General features: G+C 45.2%; 1 long non-coding RNA gene across 1 annotated transcript in view; it reads left to right on the forward strand.

The window, feature by feature from the left end:
• Window positions 1-22,819, forward strand: part of LOC123853832 (uncharacterized) — an 85,392-nt gene extending 62,573 nt beyond the window's left edge. Inside the window, exon 5 of the long non-coding RNA XR_010408369.1 lies at window positions 21,731-22,819. This is a non-coding gene — a long non-coding RNA (uncharacterized LOC123853832). The remainder of the gene's footprint in view (window positions 1-21,730) is intronic.
• The last annotated feature ends 692 nt before the right edge of the window (window positions 22,820-23,511 follow it).

Here is a 23,511-nt window from a genome sequence, read left to right on the forward strand (position 1 = left end):
ATCACTGATTTTCACACTGACGATTTTGAAGCATGCGATGCAGTCCTGCCTCGGTGTAATGTAACTTCCTAATGATGTTGGACAAAATTGCTTCTTCCCTCCCCACCCCCCCACATGCACCAAAGCCATAACGAATGGCAAGACTCCACCTCTAGGTTTTCCTCTACTGAGCCAGCCATGACCTTAGGTGTTGCTCCTTTCCTTTTCTCTAGATTTTAGGAGCCAATGTTGTGGACAGCCAGGGTGGGAGACCTGGGTCTAGGTGGTATTTGGTCACGTGGTTCCTGAAAGCTTTCAGCAACCCCAGGATGAAGCATTGCTCTTCCAACAGAATTTCAAACTAGAGAATGAAGTAGGCTTGACATAGCAGTTTCCCCAGGATGCCAGAGTAGGTAGAAAAAAATAATGCAGGGGCACCCGGCTGGCTCAGTTGGTGTGGCATCTGCTTCAGCTCAGGTCATGATCCCAGGGTCCTGGGATCGAGCCCCGTATCGGGCTCCCTGCTCAGCAGGGAGCTTGCTTCTCCCTCTCCTGCTCCCCCTGCTTGTGCTCTCTCTCTCTCTCTCTCTGTCAAATAAATAAATCTTAAAAAAAAAACTCAGAATGACTTTTTCTAGCATCTGCCAGAATACTTAATTTTTGAGACCATAGTAAGGTTCCGACATTTTAAAAACCTTCATTGGTGGAAGTAGGTGGTGGTGGGCTAGCAGAGCCCAGCCCAGGGTCTTGTACACAGTGGATTCTCAGGAAGCATTTATAAGACAAATGAAAGGGGAAGGCGTTTTGGGGGCGGGGCATGAACTGCCAGCTGCACTCCCTCTCCGGTCTCTGTAGGGACATGTGTTATTCTGGGGGGGAAGGTCCCCTCTAGACCCAGGCAGACCAAATCCTGTCCTAATCTTACACCACCAGCTCTGTCTCAGACAGCTATGCCACTGGCTTAGCGTTATCTTAAAAGAGGAATCCAGGGGCGCCTGGGTGGCTCAGTCGGTTGAGGGTCTGGCTCTTGATTTTGGCTCGGGTCATAATCTCAGGGTCGTGAGACAGAGCCCTGCCTTGGGCTCTGAGCTGGGCTTGGAGCCTGCTTAAGATGCTGTTTCTCCCTTTGCCCCTCCCCCCCCCAAAAAAGAGGAAAGCAGCTTCCCTGGGCTTTGCCAAAGCCTCCTCAGTCAGTGTTTGCTTTCTGCAGCATTGGCAATCAGTCCTGCTGGAAGCAGGTGGAAGGAGCCAGCCCCCACCGAGCTCAGGATGGAAGGAGCCAGCCCCCACCGAGCTCAGGATGCGGTCCCGGGTTGTGGAGGGTGCCCCTTTGTCGGGAGAAAAGCTCCAGAGGGTTAGAAGGGATGGGAGGGGCGGAGGCTGGGGCTTCATGTTGTTCTTTTTCCTTACACAATAATACGACAATTTCGGCAGTTTTTATGTTCTTCTCCTTGGTAATTTTTTTGGGGGGTGGGGTGGGGGAAGAGAATGGTCGCCAGGGAGATGGAGGGGAAGTTGGAAAGAGGCTGCCCTCTGGGACTGATTAAACCCTGGAGATACACGTAGTCCTAGAAGACGGAGAAAGTTTTTAAAAAGATTATTTACAACTTAAAAAGTAGCTTCATGCCCTCAATCCAGAAAGCACTTCTCGTCGGGTCCAGGAAGGGCATCTTTGCATCTTGGCATTAGACTCTGAGCTCTTGAAGACACAGTTTGGGTTCCGCTGGTCTTTGAAGGCCCAGCACCCATCCTGAAGCTTGGCATACAGTAGGTGCTCTATACATGCAGGTGACAGTAAATAAAGACTGAATGAATGGGTGGAAGACATGCAGCTTTCTGGGAAATGTATTCTGTGCTCAGCACGATCCCAGCTACTCCCCACCCAGAGGCGGGCTGTCTGCGAAAAGGAACAGCAGTCCAGACCTGGGAGAGCGGCTTGAAAAGGTGTGAAATGTGTTGAGTTTCAGTCTCTTTGCTGCAAGTAAATGGGAAAATCCTTTATCCGCCGCTCACGCGTCTGGCCCGTCTTGTCTTCAACAGTTTCTCTTTAAGGGGAATTTGGCTTTCAGACTGTGGGAAACTATCAGACTTTGGCTCCAGCAGAAAATCTCATCCTTGGTGGTGTGTTGGAGCTTCCTGGGGGAGAGGGTGGGGCTTAAAAAATTCCAAAGCGAGGCTGCACCCCAGGCCAAATGCACCTGTGTTTCAGCAGGTGGGACCCTGGACAAGCCCTCCAGAGGGTTCGACCGTGAGCAGCCAAGGCTAAGAACCACTGAGGGAGAGTTGAGTTCACGTGTGCTGCCACGCTTTACCAGACAGCGCTCCTCTGACTGCAAGTTAGCGGCCAAACCAGGAGGGGCTTTTAAGGGTGGAAATAATGATCCTGTGGATTATAGTATTCGATTGGAGTCAGCATTTTTTTTTTTGACACTGGCTTCAATAAGTGGAAAAAAAAAAAACAACCACCCTGAGTCTTTGTATCAAAAAGTCATTTAGTTGGATTTTAAAGCTTTATTGCTTTTTGCCAGATTTGAACGGGGTTGGGGTGGGCGGGGGTGGAGCATTTAGTGTTAGAGAAATACCGTGATTTTTTTACAGCAAGGTTTACTTTATTATTTTCTGAATCCTCAGCTCCTAGCGTGGGGCCTGCCATGTAGTAGATACTTAGAAATGCTGGAATAATTATAGCAGCTGTCGCTGGCTGGATGCTTCCTGTTATCTTCACCATCTCATTTAATCTACAGAGTGACCATATAAGATGGGTCCTATTTGTATCTTCATGTTGAAGGGCATGGTGGGCTGACTTCTAAGATGGTCTGAGATTCTGCCCCCTATTATGTGCGCCCTGTATAGTCCCCTTCCCTTGAGTGTGGGCAGGACCTGTGAATATGATGAGATATAGCTCATGATTATGTTACATTGTGGCAAAGATGAAGGGATTTTACAGATGTAATCAGGGCCCCTGATCAGTTGACTATAAATTAATTAAAAGGGAGTTTATCTTGGGTGGGCCTGACCTAATCAGGTGAGCCCTTTAAAAGAAGTTCAGGGGGCTCGAGACTCAAGTCATGCTGGCCATATAGAAGCACACCACCGTGATTTCTTTTTTTTTCTTTTTTCTTTTTAAAATATTTATTTATTAGAGAGAGAGAGGGAAAGAGAGAGCACGCACATGAGCAGGAGGGGCAGAAGGAGAGGGAGAGAGAGAATCCCAAGCAGACTCTGCACTGAGAATGGAGACTGACACAGGGCTCGATCTCACAACCTCGAGATCATGACCCCGAGATCATGACCCCAGTTGAAACCAAGAGTCCGACTCTGTCACCCAAGCCCCCCAACATGCCACCAAGATTTCTAAAGCTGCAAGCAAATGGACTTTGGCAACGACCCTGAGTCTCAAATAAGAGCTGAGCAGAGGACCCAGCTAAGCTGTGCCTGGACTCCTAACCCACAGAAACTGAGATAATGAGCAGGCATTGCTGTAGGTTGCTACGTTTGTGGTAATTTGTTACACAGCAATGGAAAACTAATACACTAGTGAAGGAATAATGATGCAGAGAAGTCACAGGACTTGGCCAAGGTTGCACATTAGGAATGGTGGAGCTGCGAGTGGAACCCTGCCATTTCTGACCCCTTGTTGTTTGACATTGACACTAGCGTTGGTTTGTGAAATAAGGCTCATCTGCATCAGCTCCCCGATTTTCTGTAAAATATAAATGGGACAAAACCAAGGCTGAGACCAAAGCCTTTGTGAAATGAAGTGGAATCATAGCAAATGTGGAGACACATTTGGAAGTCATGCCCAGGAGAAGGGCTGAGGAAGACTCTTAATAAGGACCGGGAGCGCAAAAGCCAATTTACCGAACATCAAAGAAACCTCAAGAAAAAAAGATACATGGCCGTGGTCACACGGTGACACCCATCTGTTTTGCTCCCGATGGGAGGATGCCAACCTACTTTTCTGATTGGATCCAGAGTTTAGACCATCGTGATTATTAGAGTTGCCCTTCCTTAAAGAAAAGCTAATCTTTACTTCTAGTAGTGGTAATGTACGTTTTAATCCAGCTTTTCCAGTGTGTGTGTGTGTGTGTGTGTGTGTGTGTGTAAAAGTTTGTTGGAGGGAAAGAGGTGTCTTGGAAAGTTACTATTTTATTCCAGTCAGCTAGAATGTATCTTTCTCTTTTCTCCTCACTCACCTGTCCTCTTTCTGCCTGGGAGATAGATGTGATGCACAGAGGTGAGCAGCCATTTTGTGAACATGAGGACTTAACCTCATGATAAGAAGGCTATTAATGGCTTGGGTCTCTGATGCCATCATGGAGCCCCCTACCAGCCCTGAACTACTTTCCTCTGGACATCTTGTCATATGGGGGAAATACACTCCTCTTTCTGTTGGTGGAACTTTTTCCTTCTTATCCCTTCAGGGCAAATGTAATTCTGTCTGATATAAAAATCTAAAAAATAAGGTACACTCCCCAAGTATTTGAAAAATACTTGGTAAACTGTCCAGTATTAACATGTGCAAGGAACAATTCAACATCTTTATTATATAATTTAAGGACCCTTTTCTAGAGTTATAATCAGGGTGAGAGGGGGATTCAGGGATGCCTCTCTCCTTCATTACTGACTCGTGGGAAGTATGCATAATGGTGTGAGATGGGGAGGAGGGTGGCTGAAATAGAATTTAACTGCAATAATGAATCACTCATTGGCCCTGATGTGTTTAATTTTGTCTGAAGCACAGAAGACCCAAAGAATTGCTCTTTGTCCTTGAGCAACCCATAACCGAGCATCTGTTTGGGATCTAAAAGTACATTCAGCTTTGGGGTAAGATGAGTAGGCTTAGCCACTGCACACATCAGTGAGGCAATCATCTGTGTCATTAGACACAGGATCTGCAACAAGAAGGAGACAGACCCAGTTTTCCCTTCCTGGTCCATTCACAGATGAATCACTGAATTCAGCTCAGGAGCACCTAGACAAACTGTCTCTCATTCAGAGGACAATGATGGCAATGGTGCAGACACTATAACCCTAAAACTCTCTTGGGGTGCCTGGGTGGCTCAGATGGTTAAGCATCTGCCTTCGGCCTAGGTCATGATCCCAGGGTCCTGGGATCGAGCCCCATGTCCGGCTCCTGGCTCAGCGGGGAGCCTGCTTCTCCCTCTGCCTCTCCCCCTGCTCGTGCTCTCTCTCTCTGTATCTCTGTGTCTTGAATGAATAAATAAATAAATCTTAAAAAAAAATTAAAAACAAAAAAACCCTAAAACTCTCTTGTGATTTGGGGCATGGCTGAAGGAGGTGGGAATAATTAGACTGAAGAAGAGAGAACCCAGTGGGAGACACGACAGTTATGAAACACTGCCTCGTAGAAGAGTGATCAAACCCATCTCACCCAGCCCCGATGGGTGGAATTGGAACCAGTGATGGAAACTTCCAGGAGGCAGTTCTGGATTTGGATTTGGATTTGCTTACGATGTTAACAGCTGCAGCTGCCAAAGACAGAGTGGCCCGTCTCAGCAGATGGTCATGTCGTTGCTGGCACTTTAGATCGAATGACTTCTTGTAGAGATGGTGTACAGGGATCCCAGCATTCACACGTTCTCTCCTTCACTCAATGACTTCACTGATGGATTAGAATTATTAGTGTCTACTAGGTGTCGGGCTCCTAGTGGTCAGACTATGACCTTGAAGATCTCTCCCAACTTGGTGATTCTCAGATGCTCTGAACACAATGAGCTCCGTTCTGCACAAGGCAGAACCAAAGCACCAGAATCTGGGACGAGTTGCACAAAGCCACGAGGCATGTCAGCGGTGGACCCGTCATCGTCTCAGAGCTTTTGCTCTGTCTCCTCTCCTTTCTTTTTCAATCATCTGCTGCTTTCAGAGAAAACCAAGTCATGCTGTGCTAAACCATCAAGGCTTGGGGAACGTGTTTAGACAGGATGTGCAGTTACCCAATACTGGTCTGAATGCTGTGTTTTCCTGACTCTGACAAATTGGAGCAAGCTCTCCTTTTGATCTACAATCTTCCGAATCGCCCCAGATCCCCCCGAGCGGAGGTGGGTCATCAGCAAGGGATGTGGTTCGGATTTCATACAACACATGTCTTTCTGACGGGGCGTGGCTGCGGATCCTTCTGATGCAGTCAACCCTGCTCCGCTCTGCCCTAAGATTCCAAAGATTGCTGTGGAAAGCGCACATTTCCAAGCAAGCCCATTTCACCCAGTTCTTAAACATGTATGAATCTTCCTCCCTCCCTCCCTTTTTCTATCCCCCCCATCTCTCTCTCTCTCATGCACTCATACACACACACACACACACACACACACACATACACTCCACCACTTCACCGTCGATCTTTACATCCTACCCTTATGGATGTTTCCTGCCAGGATCTCTTGCCTGGCAGACCCTCTGTGAGGTTAGGAGTGCCTCTCAGGTGGTGAAAGGCAGCCTCGCTTCTGCAGCTGGGCATTCCACAAGCAATCAAGGGGACATTTTTACTTCTGAATGCGCCAGGCCTGCAAGATGGAGTGAGAGCAAATTGGCAGCTGTGTTGGATCGTCTGACGCTGGGAAAAGCATCTGTTGGAAAACTTGCTTTGTAATTTCCTGAGCCTTTCGGGGTCAGAAGTGGGTAGAAACCCCCCAAATGGAAGAAAAGCTTAATTATTTTCAAGGGGGAGGAAAATACGAACCAGAAGGGCTCACATGGGGGCAGTCTGTGGATTCTGAACTTCAGGCTCTCAGGATAAATGCTTCCAAAGCTTCCCAAAGCACTCCTTTCTTCTGGAGCAAGCACTGGAATCCTCCTGAGATAATTGATTTGGCCCAGACTGGACTGTAAGTGGGTGGGAACGCGGCTCACATTCACCCTCTGCCAACATTGCTCTGGAGGGCTGGGGATGAGCTGGAGAACAGCACAGGGCCCCTTAATGCATTCACTGCATTTGTGTCTTTGATTACTGGTTTTATTCACCAAGGTATTTTCAGCACTGGAACAGAGCCTGACACGGAGTGGGTGCTCAGCAAAGATTCAGGGAGGGAGGGAACGCATCCATTTTTGTATCCCATGCACTCCCTAAAGTTCTTGTCACTTAGCTGACTTGTATAAATGGCTGCTCTGGGAAACCGAGGTCAAAAAGCAAAGGGGGGCTCTGATCACTAAACAGAACTGGAAAGGAATATAAATTGGGAAGGTCGGAAGAGTGGGGGAGTAGCGCACTGCTCTGTGGAAGTATCTGGAAAAGCCCTGGGCTTCTGTGCATGCCCTCAGCAAGCCTCTGAGCTCAGAGACAGAAGGAGGCCAGAGATTTCCCCCACATGCCTTGGAAGTTTACGGCTCATCCTCAACTGTGTCTGCAACAAAGATTTTGCACTTTCTTGGCTTCAAGGCTGAGGCCTTTATCCAAAATAAAGGGTCTCCCCTCTCTCTCCTACATCGCTTTGCTACATCTCTTCTCTTCCCTTACCCTGCAATTCTCCTTAATTACTAGTTTCAGTCCTGGGGGATAATACTGAGCTTTGCAAAAAAAACAAAACAAAAACCCCCACTTTTCAAGTTCTGCCTTATCTGGTTCCGTCATCACGGCTTTCATTGGCCCGAATGAGACTAAAACCGAGAAGGCTTTTAGGGAAGCGAAACTCTGACTTTCAAGAACTGAGCAATGGCCACATAACGAAAGCCCTTTCTGATTCCACGCACATAGGTCTCTGGGGGTAATTAGGAGAATTTATGTATCCCCTTCTGGCAACTATCATTCGTCACTGTGTTTCGCACGTGGAATAAGTGACGGCTCCATGTTAATGATCAGAAAAGGTTGCATCTTCCAGGTAGCAAATGAGGCTTAAAGATAACTTTTCATCTTAAAAAAAATACCCCCCTCACTCTCCCCTCCCCTGTCGGGGGTGGGGGGGCACACTTAGCAGAAATGCCGTGTAAATGTATTTGCAGGAGGTTTGACTTCTTTAGCGAGAGGAAGATGGAGATGCAGAGAGGACTCGCCCCAGCCCCCTGGGCACAGACAACGCAGGCTACTCCGTATGTTTGGTAAATTAGGCTTGGTAAATTGGAGCTCGAGAGCCATAGGCAAGGGTAAGTCATCCCTTGGGGAACAGGTAGGTGAGGCAGGGGAGAAGGGACAGAGAGGTGGGTGGGGGAAGAATTTACAAAAGGAGAAACAAGGAGACATGCTTTTAGCTGGCTTAGCTGCTCTCCCATGGATCAGCTCTGTGGTCGCTGCCTCCTACTCTGAAGACACTTGCTACCAGCACTAAGTGATTCGTTCTGCATACTAGAAGGGAGACCTTGTTGGCCAGTGGCTCTTCCCTACCTCGATGGGACATGGCTGGGGCTCAGGTCCATGCTTTGCTGGGCTGAGAGGCAGCCCAGCGTGGAAGAGCCCAACTCAGCAGAAGCAGAGGTGATCAATGGGGCAAAGGGCTGGGGTCCCTTGGCCAGAACAAAGCCACCCCCACCCCAGGAAAAGTGCGCTCTGCTTTTCCTCCTGAGTATTAGATTCCATTACTGAGAAGATGAGGCCACCTCTGGGGCCCGTGACACAGAATGAGGCCCCTGAGCTAATCAGCATGCACGGCCTTTCATTCCATTGTGTGGTCCTTTCTGGCTCCGCCCCGGATCATACCTAAGTATGGGAATTAGAGCTTTGGAGCCAGAAGTTCAGTCATGAATAGCAGAAGCTCTGCAGACTTGCTGTTTGCAACTACAGTGCTTTTCCTACCCCAGCAGCTCTGCTCCTGCGTGAGAAGCTCCAGCTCCAGGACCCCATTTAATAAACCCAAGGGTGCCTGCAAATGCACGGGGATGGGGTTTGTCTGCAGCCCCGGGCTGGCCTTACCCTTGGCATCTTTTCTCGGTTCCGTTCTGCCAAGAGATGGGCCTTCCTTAGTAGCCTTGTCACCTCCTGTGTCTTTTGCTTTGTTCTTAAAGATCTGGACACCTTCCCCCTGCTGCAGCATCTGCCCATCAGGCAAGGGCTGGTCTTCAGGCAGTACCTCTTGCTTCTTGTTCTCTTTTTTCCTCTCATGGGGACCTCTAAGGATAAAAAGTCCACCATCAGGTATCATGTTCTGGGTGACTCAGTAACCCCCAAGTGAGTGGCCTGGCATGAGGTCAGAAGAGGAAGTTGCTGGGAGGGTATGTGCTCTGGTAAGCGCTGTGAATTGTGCAAGACTGTTGAATCTCAGATCTGTACCTCTGAAACAAATAATGCAATATATGTTAAGAAAAAAAAAGAAGAAGAAGAAGAAGATAGCCCGAGGGGAAGAATGAAGGGGGGGAAATTAGAGGGGGGGATGAACCATGAGAGATGATGGACTCTGAAAAACAAACTGAGGGTTCTAGAGGGGAGGGGGGTGGGAGGATGGGTTAGCCTGGTGGTGGGTATTGAGGAGGGCACATTCTGCATGGAGCACTGGGTGTTATGCACAAACAATGAATCATGGAACACTTCATCTAAAACTAATGATGTAATGTATGGGGATTAACATAAGAATAAAAAAAAGAGAAAAAAAAAGAAGAGGAAGTTGCTGAACAGGAACTTCCAACTTCATGAAAAATCATTTAATCTGGGAAGAAAATAAATCAATGCTGGCAGCTTATTCTTGCATATTTGCATAGCACAGTCATGAGAGAAAGGTGGGAATATCCCCCAAGTAGTAGAACAATAGGAGAACAGGTGTCCCACATCTAATGCTTCCCACCGTGCCACTAAGGAATTACATACATATACACATGTGTATATTACAAAGAAAACAGTTCCTACAGGGGTGAGACACAGGAGATCAGGAAACATCTAAGAGCTGGTGTTTGTGTGTGTGTGCGTATATATATATATATTTTAAAGATTTTGTTTATTTATTTGAGAGAGAGAGAGAGAGCATGAGTTGGGGGAGAAGCAGAGGGAAAAGCAGACTCCCCACGGAGCAGGGAGCCCAATTCAGGGCTCGATCCCAGGACCTGAACTGAAGGCAGACACTTAGCTGACTGAGCCACCCAGGGTCCCCTGGTGTATATATTTTTAATATCAAGGAATTTTCTCTTTAATTTTTTTTGAGTATATTGACACACAATGTTACTTTAGTTTCAGGTGCACAACACAGTGATTTGACTTCTCTATGCTTTATGCTGTGCTCTCCACAATGTAGCTACCATCTGTCACCATAGTATTTCATTTTTAGAGGGTAGGGTTAATATACTGCTCATCAAACTGTGTTTTCTGGTTTTTTTTTTCCCCCCATTTCCCATTATATCAATTATTTGTGTTTGGGGAGAATATTAAGCTGTTCTTCAGTGATTTTCTTTTTTTTTAAAGATTTTATTTATTTTAGAAAGAGAGATAGCATGAGTGGAAAGGGCAGAGGAAGAGGAAGAGAGAATCTCAAGCAGACTCTGTGCTCAGCATGGAACCCAAGGAGGGGGGCTCGATCCTAGGACCCTGAGATCATGACCTGAATCGAAACCAAGAGTCAGACGTTTAACTGACTACGCCACCCAGGCACCCCCTTCAGTGATTTTCCAACATCCAAGTCACCCCAGTGGACAAGATCCATTAGATCCTTCCTGACCTGACCCTGCTCCCTTCATCTTCTGTTCCACTCAACCTCTCCCCCTCCCAACCGCAATGCTCTTTCAACAGGAGAACCATCCCAGTGCCTCAGAAATGCTGCTGGCTCTTAGGCTTCTGGGATTGGCTTGTCTCTCTCCCTCTGCCTGGAATGTAACACTTTCCCTCCTTCCCTCCCCTGAACGCTCATCCTCCTGGGGAACTCCTACTCATCACTTCCTCTATGGAGCTGTTCATGACACCCCCCAGTTCTCACCCTGAGATGTAGACTTGCCCTCCCTCTGGTCTCTGGTATCTTTTTTTTTTCAAAGATTTTGTTTATTTGTTTGAGAGAGAGAGCGAGAGGGCACGTGCTTGAGAGTACAATCCAGGGGAGAGGCAGAGGGAGAGGGAGAAGCAGACTCCCCGCTGAGCCAGGAGCCTGACGCAGGACTCAGTCCCAGGACCCTGAGCTGAAAGCAGACACTTGACCAACTGAACCACCCATGCGCCTCTCTGGCATCTTTCAAGTATCTCCATTTTAGTATTGACCAGTTGTGCAATAAATGGTCTTTTTTCATACCTACTTCCACTGTTAGATTTTACGTTCTATGAAGTCACAGACTCTATCTTGTTCACTAATGTCTTCTTAACACATAGCACCTATATCTAGCAAGAGGCAGATCCTCAATCCATATTGGATGGGTGGATGGATGAATGGGAGGATGGATGGATGGCAAGATGACAAAGTATTGGGTAAAGGTAGAGAAGAACAAAAGACAATAGATTCAAAATATTAACTATGTGGAAGGGAATGTCGAGGGACATATGTAATCAACCTCAGATCTGCAGTGAAGACCAGAGTTAGTTAGGAGCAGAAAGTCCAGGGGGTGCTTCTTGCTGCTGTGCCCATGAAGGTTGCATCTGGGATTCATCAAGAGTGTCCGACTACAGCAAGTGCTCAGAAAGCAGGACGTGACTTTTGCTTTGGAATTTTGTGGTTAGCACTAAGTGGCAGCATCTCTGGTGGATTTAACATTTTCCCCTGAAAGCCAAAGAAATTTAATCTGAAAACTGGCATCCTAGAGGTGATAATTAGAAGAGAATGGTTAAGGAAATAGAAACACCGAGTCTCTGCTTGGAGCCTTAGGTTAGGACCTGTCGTTGAAATAGCCTCACTGATGTTGGACAGAAACCTAAACATTTCTCCGTGCTATGCAAAATTTTTTAAAAGTGCATCATTTTTCTTTTATGAGTCTAAACTGGGTTTCTGAAGTTGCCATTCCTGAAGCTTCTCTCCCTTAGGATAGTTTTCTTGCTCCTCTCCAAAGATCCGCTTAAGCAGTTTATGTGCCACATAGTTTTAAGTAGGTGGGAAGTTCTTTAGGAAAACAAAATTCTTCAGCCTAAAAGAACATCTGCTCCGTGTCTGATCACTAGAGACCTCCAACTTTTCTAGCAAGTTGTAACATTTGTACTGACAACCCTAAGGCATATTTTGGCACATTAAGGAAATCTACACTCAATAAATGTGTTATTATATATGTCTCTGGTGCCCTGTTCAAGGATCCTCACGTGCCTCCCTCACTTTGGGATGCTTGTTTATAAAGTTGTCGTTGTGCCTTACCTCCGACCAGATCCAGGCAGATATGCAAACGAGCGTGGGTCCACAGGACTCAATTAAGCCTTGCCTTGTGATCAGGGGACCGTCGGGGAGCTGGGGATGTCCTCCAGAAGAGCACATTCTGGCACTTAAAAATTATACTCACAAAATGTTGAAGGGAAGAGAATACTTTTTCAAGGGCCCCAAGTCAAGTAACCAGTGACCAGATTTCCATCTGTTTCAAATTAAATGTGTTTATTATCTTTGCATCTCCTTCTGCAGCTCCACATCTTCAGTTAGAAAATATCTTTGGGGATCTTAACTTATGCTCAAAAGCATGTTTTTATAAGTTTAACTTGCTGTTTGCTTTCACACACAGGCAGCGATATCTCTTCCTTCACTCTGAGTCTGTGCTTTATCGAAGCTGTAGGAGAGGGCTTGTGGGTTCTCTTCATTCAACACTAATGTTTTGTTGTTGTTGTCGTTGTCGTTTTGTTCTGTGTTTCTTTGTTGCATGAGGTCCCAAACTCTATGTTAGTTGTTAGAAGTAGAGTGGAAACAATATAGTAAGTAAATATATAAGTGAAGTAATTGTAGTTTGTGAAAAGTGCCAGAAAGGATATAAACAAGGGATCCAGTAAATGTCAAAGGCCACCCTTTGGAATGGGTGATCCCAAAAGCCTCTTCGGGCAAAAGAATTAGGAGCCGAGACCTGAAGGTAAGAAGAAGCTGTTCAAAGAGACACTAAGGGATGACTATCTGGGCAGAGGAAACAGTCATGGTAAAGGCTTCGAGATAGTCCAGGACTTAGACTATTTGAGGAAGAGAAAGCAAACCACTGTGGCTGGAGAGGACAGAGAGAGGGAAAGTGGTGTGTGATGCAGCTGGAGGGAGGCCCTTGTTGGGTCAGGCAGGGCCCCATGGGAAATGCCCAGGATTTTAGATTTTATTCCAGAAGCAAGCAGAAAGCCAGGAGAGTATGTCATGCTTGGATTTGCATTTCATGAGGATTAGGCTGGCCAATCTGTGAAGAAGAGATTGGAGAGGAGGAAGGGGAGGTGGGGAGCCTGGGTGGTAGGGGGCTGCATCAGCCTCGGTGTGAGAGGTGTGTTGGTGGAGGTGGGCAGGGGAGGGTGGGATGGAGAGGTTTCGGGAGTAGACTTGGCAAGCCCCCCCTGGCTAGAGGGGACAAGGGACAGGAAGACCCAGAGACCCGCTGGTGTTCTGACCTGAGCAACAAGTGGATGCTGGTGCTACTTACAGAGAAGGAGCAGTCCTAGGGGTGCAATGGCCATTGTGTGGAAAGGTGGGGACCGGAAATCTGTTTTGAATGTATGAACCTGTTTCTAAGCTCTAGGTAGAAATGAAGAATTCTCTTGGCAATAAATCTCTCAAAAGGGTAAAGTTTGTCATTTATTGGTGTAACTTTAGAAGTAATGACAGAAACATTTGGGAGAACATGCCTTAGAGTTCCTGACAACTCAGGCTGGGGAAATTAGGGATGGCTCAAGGGTCAACAATAAATCTAATGAGTGGCATAGCGTGTGGGAATACGTAACCGTGGATTTTCTCCTCTGCAACTTCTCGTTTGATCAGACTTTATTCCTGTACTGGGATAAAAATGCTAGGTGGGGAGTGGGTGCAAGGAGTCTGAGAGCTGCTGGTGCTGAGAGGGATGGCAGAAACATCCAGAAAGGACGATGAGAAACATGCCGTGGAGAGAGAAAGAAGGACTTGTGGCTGGGAAGACATGCTCAGGGGGATGATACAATCTACTTATTTAATATTGTCCTTTGAGTTTCAGTGAGTGGAACTCATTTTCTTTTAAAGCAACTCTACAAATGACTTTTGCTCTGCAAAGCAAGCATGAACTGAAGGACCTCATAGCATTTCTTCAGCTGCATCTCTGCCTTCCTATTCATTTGCAGCAGATTCTGTTTGTTTTTCCACCAGCCTGCCCACTTCCGAGTACACGCTGTCCCACTCTTTACTTTGCTTATCTCCTTTTCTGTTTGCTTATCTCCTTTTCTTTTCTGGGTGGTGCTTTTAGAAAGCATAATATTTGGGTGGTGGGGGAGCAGCCTGCAATGCAAAATGCATTATCTGGAGGTTCTTACTGGCACCTGACTTGGAAGAATAAGATTGTCCCTCTCGATTTCTGGTTTGCGTATCTACAATCTCAAGAGTTGCAGCGGAAAGTCTTTGACTCTGGGTAGAAGAAGCCTAAGTTTGGGAGTTAGAGAGGCCTGAGTTGGTGCGTTAGCTCTGCTGTTTTCTATTTTGTGACTTCAGACTTGTGACCTCATGTCTCCAAACCCAATGTTTTCATCTGTAAAATGGGTAATGATATATATGCAAATTGTGGGGTTGTTGTGGAGTTTAAGTGATATGACCCAGGTGTAGTTCTTAGCATGGTACCTAATTCATGCTGGTAATCACAAATAGCCCATCATATGATTCTTACTAAACTTACCAACATAATGGCTGTCAGTTTGACCAGAAACAAGCACTATTGGTAGCCTGTAAAGGCTGTTGACAAGCATTTCGGTGTGGGTGAGGGCTGCTGGGGTGCTGGGTGAAGTTTCTCTGTCACAGTCTAGCAATGTCTGCAAACTGGAAGCTTATAGTGTGTTTAACTCACCCATTTGTGAAATGGGATGAAAAATTGTAATTGAACAATTAAATTTAAAAATGGGGGCCTTTCTTATGCAGCATGGATCACAAACTTCTCTTAGAACACTGAGCTGGTGACATGGGGCCCCTCACCGTTCCAGATGATGACTGTCAGCCATGACTTAAAAGCAGCTATTGCTACGGTAGGAGGTGCTCTTCCCAGTTCCCCACTGTCCCTTCCCAGCTCTCTGCCCCTCTTAGACAGCCTGGTCTTAGATCTTATAGGGACTCTTGACTAGCTTGTATGACCTTGGACAAACTATTTTTTTTAAGACATTTATTTATTTACTTGAGAGAAAGCAAAAGCATGAGCAGGAGGGGCACAGGGAGAGGGAGAGAAAGAATCTGAAGCAGACTCCACACTGAGTGCAGAGCTCTACACGGGGCTCCATCTCATGACCCTGAGATCACGACCTGAGCCAAAACCAAGAGTCAGATGCTTAACTGACTGCACCACCCAGGTGCTCCTTGGACAAATTCTTTAACTCTTTTAGTCTCACGTTCCTCATCAGTAAACTGGAGGTGATAGTAATGCTTACCCCAGAAGGTTCTTTTAAGTTTTAAAGCACATCAACAAAAAGCTTCCCACGGTGCTTGGCCTACAGCAAACACTGGGGGTAGCTATTTTAGCATCAGAACACTTTGCAAATTTGTGGGCATCTAGTGGAAATACAAACTTAGATGAATACTGGAAGAGATCAAACTGTGGGTAAGACAGACGTATGTTACAGGGATATAATATTTTTTAAAAATACCAATGAGATTTTCTTTTTCATGCACTCTTGTACTTGATCTGTTCCCCACTCTCCTTTCAGGGAGAAGCTTTGGCACTAGATACCCTCCGTTGTCTGTCATATCCACTCTTTGCTTGTTCCCATCCTGGAGCTCACTGGCTGGATTATATCAATGGACTGTCTTGCCTCTGGTGTCCATTTAGGTGTAGCCAATGGGATGCTCCAATAGGGGATTAAAAGAGGGGAGGATAAAGATGCCAGTATTTATTCCTCTGGCTGGCTCCTTCCCTGAGGGTTTGCCTTGACCTGCTAGGATCCTTCCTAAAGGTTACAGGTTCTCTCTCCACACTCTATCCTTCTGGGTTTGGTAGCCCTTCCTTCAGGTCATCAGGTCTTGGGTCTAGAGGTGGTAACGGTTACACTGTTCCTTGCAGTTCCCCTGTACCTCTCCCATACCTTTGCAAAATCACTTTGATTTATTCTACAGTGTAAGTCATTGGTTGATGTAGTTTCCACTCTTTTGGAGAAAATCAGAATTCTTATAGCAGAAAGCAAAGAAAGTGGAGGCAATGCTAAGATCCAAATTTTGAGGTGGTATTTTGAGTCCACAGCAATGGAGAAATCAAGGTTTATGAGGAAAGAAAAGAGTTTTCTGCATTTCTCGTGGTTTCTCTTAACAGGGAAAGAATGAGGCTAGATCAAAAGAAAGCCATAGTGCAGAATGGCAGAGGAAATGACTTAGGGGCAATTTCCACCAGCCAGGAAGAGGAAGTAGAAAGGGTTGCCACGAGAGGCGGGAAAGCAGCTCTGAGAGGGTAAAACCCGGATATGTACCACAGTTTGGTCACTGAGAAGTGGCTGCCTCCCCCCGACCCCATCCCATCCAGGTTTCCCCTTGCCTCACCCCACCAGGCTTCAGCAAAATTGGGGTGATGAGGTGTTAGAAACCCTTACAGAAATTCCAGATGGTTTGAGGGAGACTCAGCACATCTTGGCTCACCTCCCTTGCTCTGCACTTTCCTACTGTGTCCACCATGGTCTGGAGGTGGTACAACAGCCAGGATGGAGGGGTCTGTGAGGCCCAGGGTTTCTGTCAGCCCTGGTGAGAGGACACTCAGGAGTGAGAGTAGCTGGGTCCTGGCACCAGCCTATGGTCAGAGCAAGGAAGCGAGAGGCCATGAAGCTCCCACACCTGGTGAACTGAGGGGCCCTCAGGGACCTGAGGCTTCAGCAGCAGATGCCAGAAGGACAGTGAGATGAGCCACACCTAAGTAAACAGCAGCCCGGGACATCCAGAGACACTACCAGCTGGTAGCTGAGGACAAGGATGTGTCAGCTTCCGTCTGCACCCAGACACCATGTTGGAGGGAGGAGGAGTGGGACAAGTGACCTCTGGAGAGAGGGAAGAAACCACCTTTGAACTGATGGAGTATTTCCCCAAATGAGGCTGAGTTCATCTCAAAGTGAAATGTTTCAAGCAGGAATAGAATAAGTTATTTTCATTGGCAATTTTTTTCCCCTCTGCCATCAAGGAGGAAAGGCAGCTCCAGAATAACAGAGTAGTGATGACCGACAGTGAGCTTCATTTGTTCAATACCTCTGAGTGTTCTGTGTAAAATTTGATGCCCTGTCCTTGACTTCCTCACAAGACTGACCCTTTAATTGGACCTTTGTGCCAGAGCTGCTGAGTCATAAGTGGTGAATGCATTTAATCTAATATGGTCATTACTTTTACTTATTAAATCATCTTAATATAATAACGTTGAAGGAAATTAATACAGAAGAATTTCCATACCCTTCTACCTTATCTACAAAGACATTTTTTTTTTTTTTATGGCTTCTTTATCCATGTTGTTAAAATACTGGGTGACAGATGGGCCAAACCCTGCGCTTAAGAAAGGCTGTGCTCCCGGTAGCCAGAATTTGCCCCTGGTGACATAAAGGAAGAGAGAGATGAGTTGGTTACCTGACATTGTCATACGGCATCAAGCTTTTGCTTACTTGGGAGACCTTCCAATTAGTGAAGTGGGACGTTCCTAGGATGGTGTCCAGAGTCAACAGTGTTGATAGGGTTTCACACTTTATTTCCTACTCCTTAGCCTTTGCCCTTATACAAAATCCCAGGATTCATGGGGATCCCTCTCCATCCTTTCTCTGGCATCCTAGACCCTGATTCTAGGGGCTCTAGCCTCCTTTGGAATGTTGACATTATGATGTTCCTGGAAGAATTTTGCAGATGGAATTCCCGGGCCTGTTTTAACGGGAGGCCTAGGGAAGAGATTTTAGCTTTGCTCACCTCTGCATGTTTTCTCCCCTTTGTGTTCTAATGCTCACGACATTTTGAAGGAAGCATTTTACTTGGGTTGGAAAATGTGCTCTGAAGCAAAATACATCCCCCTGCTCTCATGGGTATCGCTCTGATTTGGAAGCGTATGCTGTTCTAAGCAATTGTCTGTTCATGTGCTTCCATGTGTTTGGATCGCTAAAGAAACACAATCAGATCCGCCCACATCCATGAGTAGAGGGGATGCATATTTCAACAAGACGGATGACAGGGGTGAATCCGGAAGTGATCTTATGGATTGGGAAGCCTATTTGTGATGCTTGAAAGCAGCTGGTATTTTGAGACGTCATTTGGTTGTCTGTGTAAATACTCCCAGGGTATTTTCTCAGCAATCCCCACAGTTCAAAGAAGGGCCTTGGGTGATGACAGCCTTGGGGTCATATGACAAGTACTCGACACCTGTGGGCTTTACAACTGTGAAGATCAGGGGGCTTCTTAGAGGAATCCCAGGGAAGAAAATGGAGGAAACACTAAGTAAAACCTAGACACAAGATCTGTGGACAAATGGGTGAAATGAATAAGCTGTTTAAGACTTCATAGTATTTCCCACTAAAAACCAGGCTCTTTGGTACCTGAGGCTTACTGTATTAGTTTTAATGGCATTACCAGATGTGAAATCACACCAACTGAATAAAATGGGAAAAATCAGACCATGATAAACCAGCTTGGCATTATTCCTAACTTCCGTCAGATTTCCTTCTTGACCCATGAAGAATTGAGAATCACTATTTAGTTTCCAAGTATACAGGGGTAGTTTGGGCTGGGTCTATTTTTTTATTTTTTATTTTTATTTATTGGGAGGGGTGAGGAGGGCAGAATTGACTTCTTACTGTGCTGTGGTCAGAGAATATAGTCTGTATGCTTTATCAATACTTTGATATTATTTGAGATGTCCTTTATGGCCTAGCATGTGTTCAATGTTTGGAAGTATTCCCTGAAAACTTGCAAAGAATGTAGATTACCTAGGAGTTGAGACAATTCTAAACATGTGGACTTTATAAAGTATCTAAACCATGCTCTTCAAATATCCAACATCATTATTAATCTTTTGATCACTTTATCAGTTTGTAACAGATTAGTGTTAAAATCATATGTTAAGAGGTTCAAATTTTCCTAATTCTTTTGACTTTATGAAATTGCTACTTTTATAAGTCAATCAAATATTGACAGTTTCACGTGGCTCAACCTGATATTTTGAGGCAATGGTGTTGATGTTCACTGTCTCTGCTTTCTTATATTTTTTTGGTTTATTATGTGATAAGCTTCCTTGTCCTTAAATAATATTTTTTCAAGTCTATTCCATCTGACATTTATATGGTTAGAGCATCTTTATTTTGATCAGTGCTTTTCTAGGGTAATCCATGTATCTTTATTCTGATTAAGCTCTATTTGGACTAATGTCTGGCATACTGTTTTTTCTATTTATTATACTTTTTCTTTGCTCTCTGCCCCTTCCCCCTGCCTTATTTTTGACCTTTTAGTTTAGTAAATTTTCTTTAATCTGTTTATTCCCTGCCTCTAAGTTTTTGGAAGTTATATATTCTATTTCTATGATAGTCTTACCAACAGACTCAACTCTGATGACTTCATTTTTTTTTTTTTTTCCAATAAACCCTTGAGTTCCAGGGTATGTTCAGGAGTTGGAATATCCCACATGTGGATAAATCCACCGGTTTCTCCAGAAACCAGGATGCTTTTATTTGGCCACTTATCAGCCCAACATATATAACTAATGGAGAGGAGCATAAAATGTCCCTCAGTTTAGTGGAGAACCAAGAGCACAGAGGTACATCTCCTCTTGTGATGGAATTTAATAAACCGAGTTCCATGAAATTACCGGTGTTCAATTGGTTTTGACTCACAAAAATGACAATTTAATGGAGTTCAGTTCAATATTTTACTTCCCCACCATGTGGTGGTTATTATTATTATTACTTGCTTTTTTACATTGCTTCTTCCTTGCACCCTTTTTTGTTTCCCACTACAAATTTCTGTGTCTCTCTCTTATACTCTCCTCCTTGGCTCTTGCCTTGTCTCTCTTCCCTGTCTCCAAAACTCTGGGAGAGGAAAGAGGAGAACTTGAGTGTTGAGTCTCTATCATGTAGCAGTTAAGAACGTGGCTCTTTTGCTGGATGGCATGGTGCTAACGCTTTCCCTCTGAATGACGCTGCGTAACTTACCCTTTCTGTGCCTTGGTTTCTCATCTATGAAATAGGGATTGTGATGGTTCCTGTCTTGTGTTGTTGTGAAGTTTAAATCAGCTAAGGTAGCTAAAGGATATAGAAAAACACAACTTGGATGTTCAGTAAATATTTGCTAACATCCCCGGATCAAAGTCTCCTTTTCTTTAGTCAGACAGGATGATAAGTTGAAAGATGCTCATCATGTGTTATTGAGTAAAAAGAGGTCACGAAACAACTGCAATATAATTTCATGTTGTAAAAAATAGTATCTATATTTATATGTGCAAAGGCGATACATAGAATTTCCTCGATTATGGCCTATTTATATCTTTCTTTGTGCTTTCTAATTTTTCTAAAGTGAACATATATTTTGTGTAATAAACTACACTTTAAAAACGCCTTGACTCGGCTTATTTATATGTTTGCTCTATGCGGCATTTAAATTAGTGAGTTAGAACACAGAGACTGTGTATATTAGTGGGAGGACTGCAGGTTGATGTGGCCATTTTGATAGGGTTCAGACTGTTGGCAGACAGCTAAATTCGATGGGTAATCTCAGAGAGATTTAGAAATTGGAAACTGAGGCACAGAAGCTAAAGCAGTGAGCCATGGTGTGGGGAACTGGAAGGTCGTGTGCTGGAGCTTGATACGTTAGTCGCGGGTGCCCCACGAGTGAATGAGTGAGCACAGAAGTTGGAGCAAGGATAGAATGAGGGTAGTGAGGGGGACATACAGCAGTGACAAGAAAACCTGCAGCCCCAGAGAGAGGAGTGCGGAGAGAAGCTGCTTGAGTTCCTGATGACACCCCAGCCCTTAGTTCCAGGGCCCCCAAGGGTGGGGGTCATGAGTAACCCGTTGTAAGCATTCCGTGCAACCTCAAAATCCATTTCCCACTTTGGAAGCGAGCTGGAGTGAGTTTCTGTTTCCTGCTCCCAGACGTCCAGGGAATTTCCACTGGCTGCTTACCAGGAACCCTCAGCACCCATTCTTACCAGCCACTCCTCAAATGTTCCTGATTGCTTCTATCTGCAGGTTTTCATTCTGTTTTACAGTTGTGGAGTGAGGGAGAAGAGCCTCGGGTTGTTAGCTGGAGGGTCAGCTCTGGCTTCCTGTCATTACTAAGAACCGCTGGCCCCCATCCATCAACATAATTACGGAATCTTAAAGCCCTGGAGATGGGAGCAAACTTCTCATCAGGAATCTCAGTCTTTCAGAAGGAAGCAAAGTCAGGACAAGCCCCTCTGAGGCACGGCGTGAAGGCCGGAGCGGTGAAATAATGAGGCCAGGCCTAACTCACGTCAGTTTCCTTCATCTCTAACTGTCAGCATCAGACTATTAAAACAGGAGATTTCAACCCAAGAAACCTACGCCGATTGCACTAGGCCATGGTGATTCCCTCTGAGTCAGACAGGAGCCGAAGGCAGACGAAGGTCACTTAAAACCCTGAGGTTAGAAGTTTGGTTTTTTTTAAAATACAGAGGAGGAAGATTCCACTTAATGATAGAACTGGACCTAGGATTTTGGTCTCTTAATTCCAAATTCACCATTCCAGCTACGAATGTGAAGGCCACCCATGTCCCCTTCCTGCCACCCCAGAGCGCTCTTGTGCCTTGAGGCCATGGTTATCTTAAACCCCTCTCTCCCCAGAGATACTCCAGCAGTGGAAAGACCCTGAATTGGAGCTTTGTGGGACTGACTGCAGCGTTCTTCAGGGAGGAATAAGCACAAAAATGCTGGAGGAGCATCGCTTTTCCACGGGACACCATGCTGAGAGAATACAGAAGGATGCCCAAGAAGAGGTTTAAGGAACAGCCATAGCTCAACTAGGGATGCGGTTGAGTGCTCAATCTACAGGAGCTTGCGTGTCATTCTGCAAGGTGATGCACTTTGCCCATGGGCTGGTCTTCTAAGTGAAAGCTGGGGATCATTTGTTCTTATCTCGGCTTCTTATCTGGGTACAGAAATGGATTCCAATTTAAACATAAAGCATTAGACACAATGCAACTTTATGTATTTCACTAACTCAGAGTTATAATTATGTAGATGGAGAAAGGCTGATGTTTGCCTTGGATTCTATGGATTCAGTATTATTACTTTCTGCGTATTAAAATGGGTTTCCAAAGTATTAGTACTTGAAAAAAACCTGTTAGTTCCAGTGGAAATGACTTCACATATGTATGGAAAAGAATCTTCATGAATCTCTTGAAAATGTAATAATTCATACATTTCGCTAGATGCTTAATCTCATTTATTCATTGAGCCATTCAACAAAAATACATTGAATGCCAGCTCTGCACCAGGCATTGTGCCAAGTTCAAAGTAGGGAAGTTTCATTATGTAATAGAACAAGTCTGGGACATTCTCTGTGCGAGGGGGCCACAGAGAACCAGAGAAGTAAACAGTTTGGGGGAAGAATAAAAGCATTCAGGGACTCTGGTGAGTATCTTCATGCTGGAAAGGTTTGGGGAGATTTGGAAGTACTGCAGGCGACGACTGAGTCATCAGGGGGCTTTTTCTTCTGATTGCTCCTATCTAGAAGGGGAAAGGGGAACTGACATTTAATGGGCACCTACCTGCTATGGGATAATCCCAGTATTGGATGACACACACACAAACATGCACACACACTTCCATACGTGTATATATTGGTTACATGTATATATACCAGATGACGTACATTATGTGTATATTTATGATATTTTGAATAATGTAATAATTAAAAGTGTAATAATTTAAAATGCAATTAATAATGTAATTATTTAAAAAGTAATTATTGCAATAAACCTGTGATGTAAGTCTTACTTGCCCATTTGAATGAGAAGTCGAAGCTCAGAGTCACTTGTGTAAGGTCATACATAAGAGGAAGAATGAAGATTTGTTTTGAAATCTACCAAATTCCAGAATCCACTATTTTCCCACTTATCTTGATATCCAGAGAATAAATCAATCAAAAATCTTTTTTTTTTTTTAAGATTTTATTTATTTATTTGACAGAGAGAGAGATAGCGAGAGCAGGAACACAAGCAGGGGGAGTGGGAGAGGGAGAAGCAGGCTTCCCGCTGAGCAGGGAGCCCGATGCGGGACTCGATCCCAGGACCCCAGGACCATGACCTGAGCCGAAGGCAGACGCTTAACGACTGAGCCACCCAGGCGCCCCAATCAAAAATCTTAAAACTCAAATTTTATCTTGATATAAGACATCACTTACTAGGCCTGTGAACTTGGGCAGAATCTTCAAGCTCTCTGGGCTTCGTTTGACCATTTTAAGATGGGATAGTAACAATCTCACTTCCTGTCTTAAAAGGTTGCTGAAAAATTCAATGAAATAATCCCAGCTACTCAGCTGTACCAAATAATGTAGACAATGGCATTATAAAAATACTGTACAAAAACAAGGACCTGCCATCTTATCTTTTTGGTGGTGCAAG

This window comes from Mirounga angustirostris, unplaced genomic scaffold (genome assembly GCF_029215605.1).
Source record: "Mirounga angustirostris isolate CCGP_5_RB_7025 unplaced genomic scaffold, mMirAng1.0.hap1 SCAF_17, whole genome shotgun sequence".
In the NCBI taxonomy this organism is placed as follows: domain Eukaryota; kingdom Metazoa; phylum Chordata; class Mammalia; order Carnivora; family Phocidae; genus Mirounga; species Mirounga angustirostris.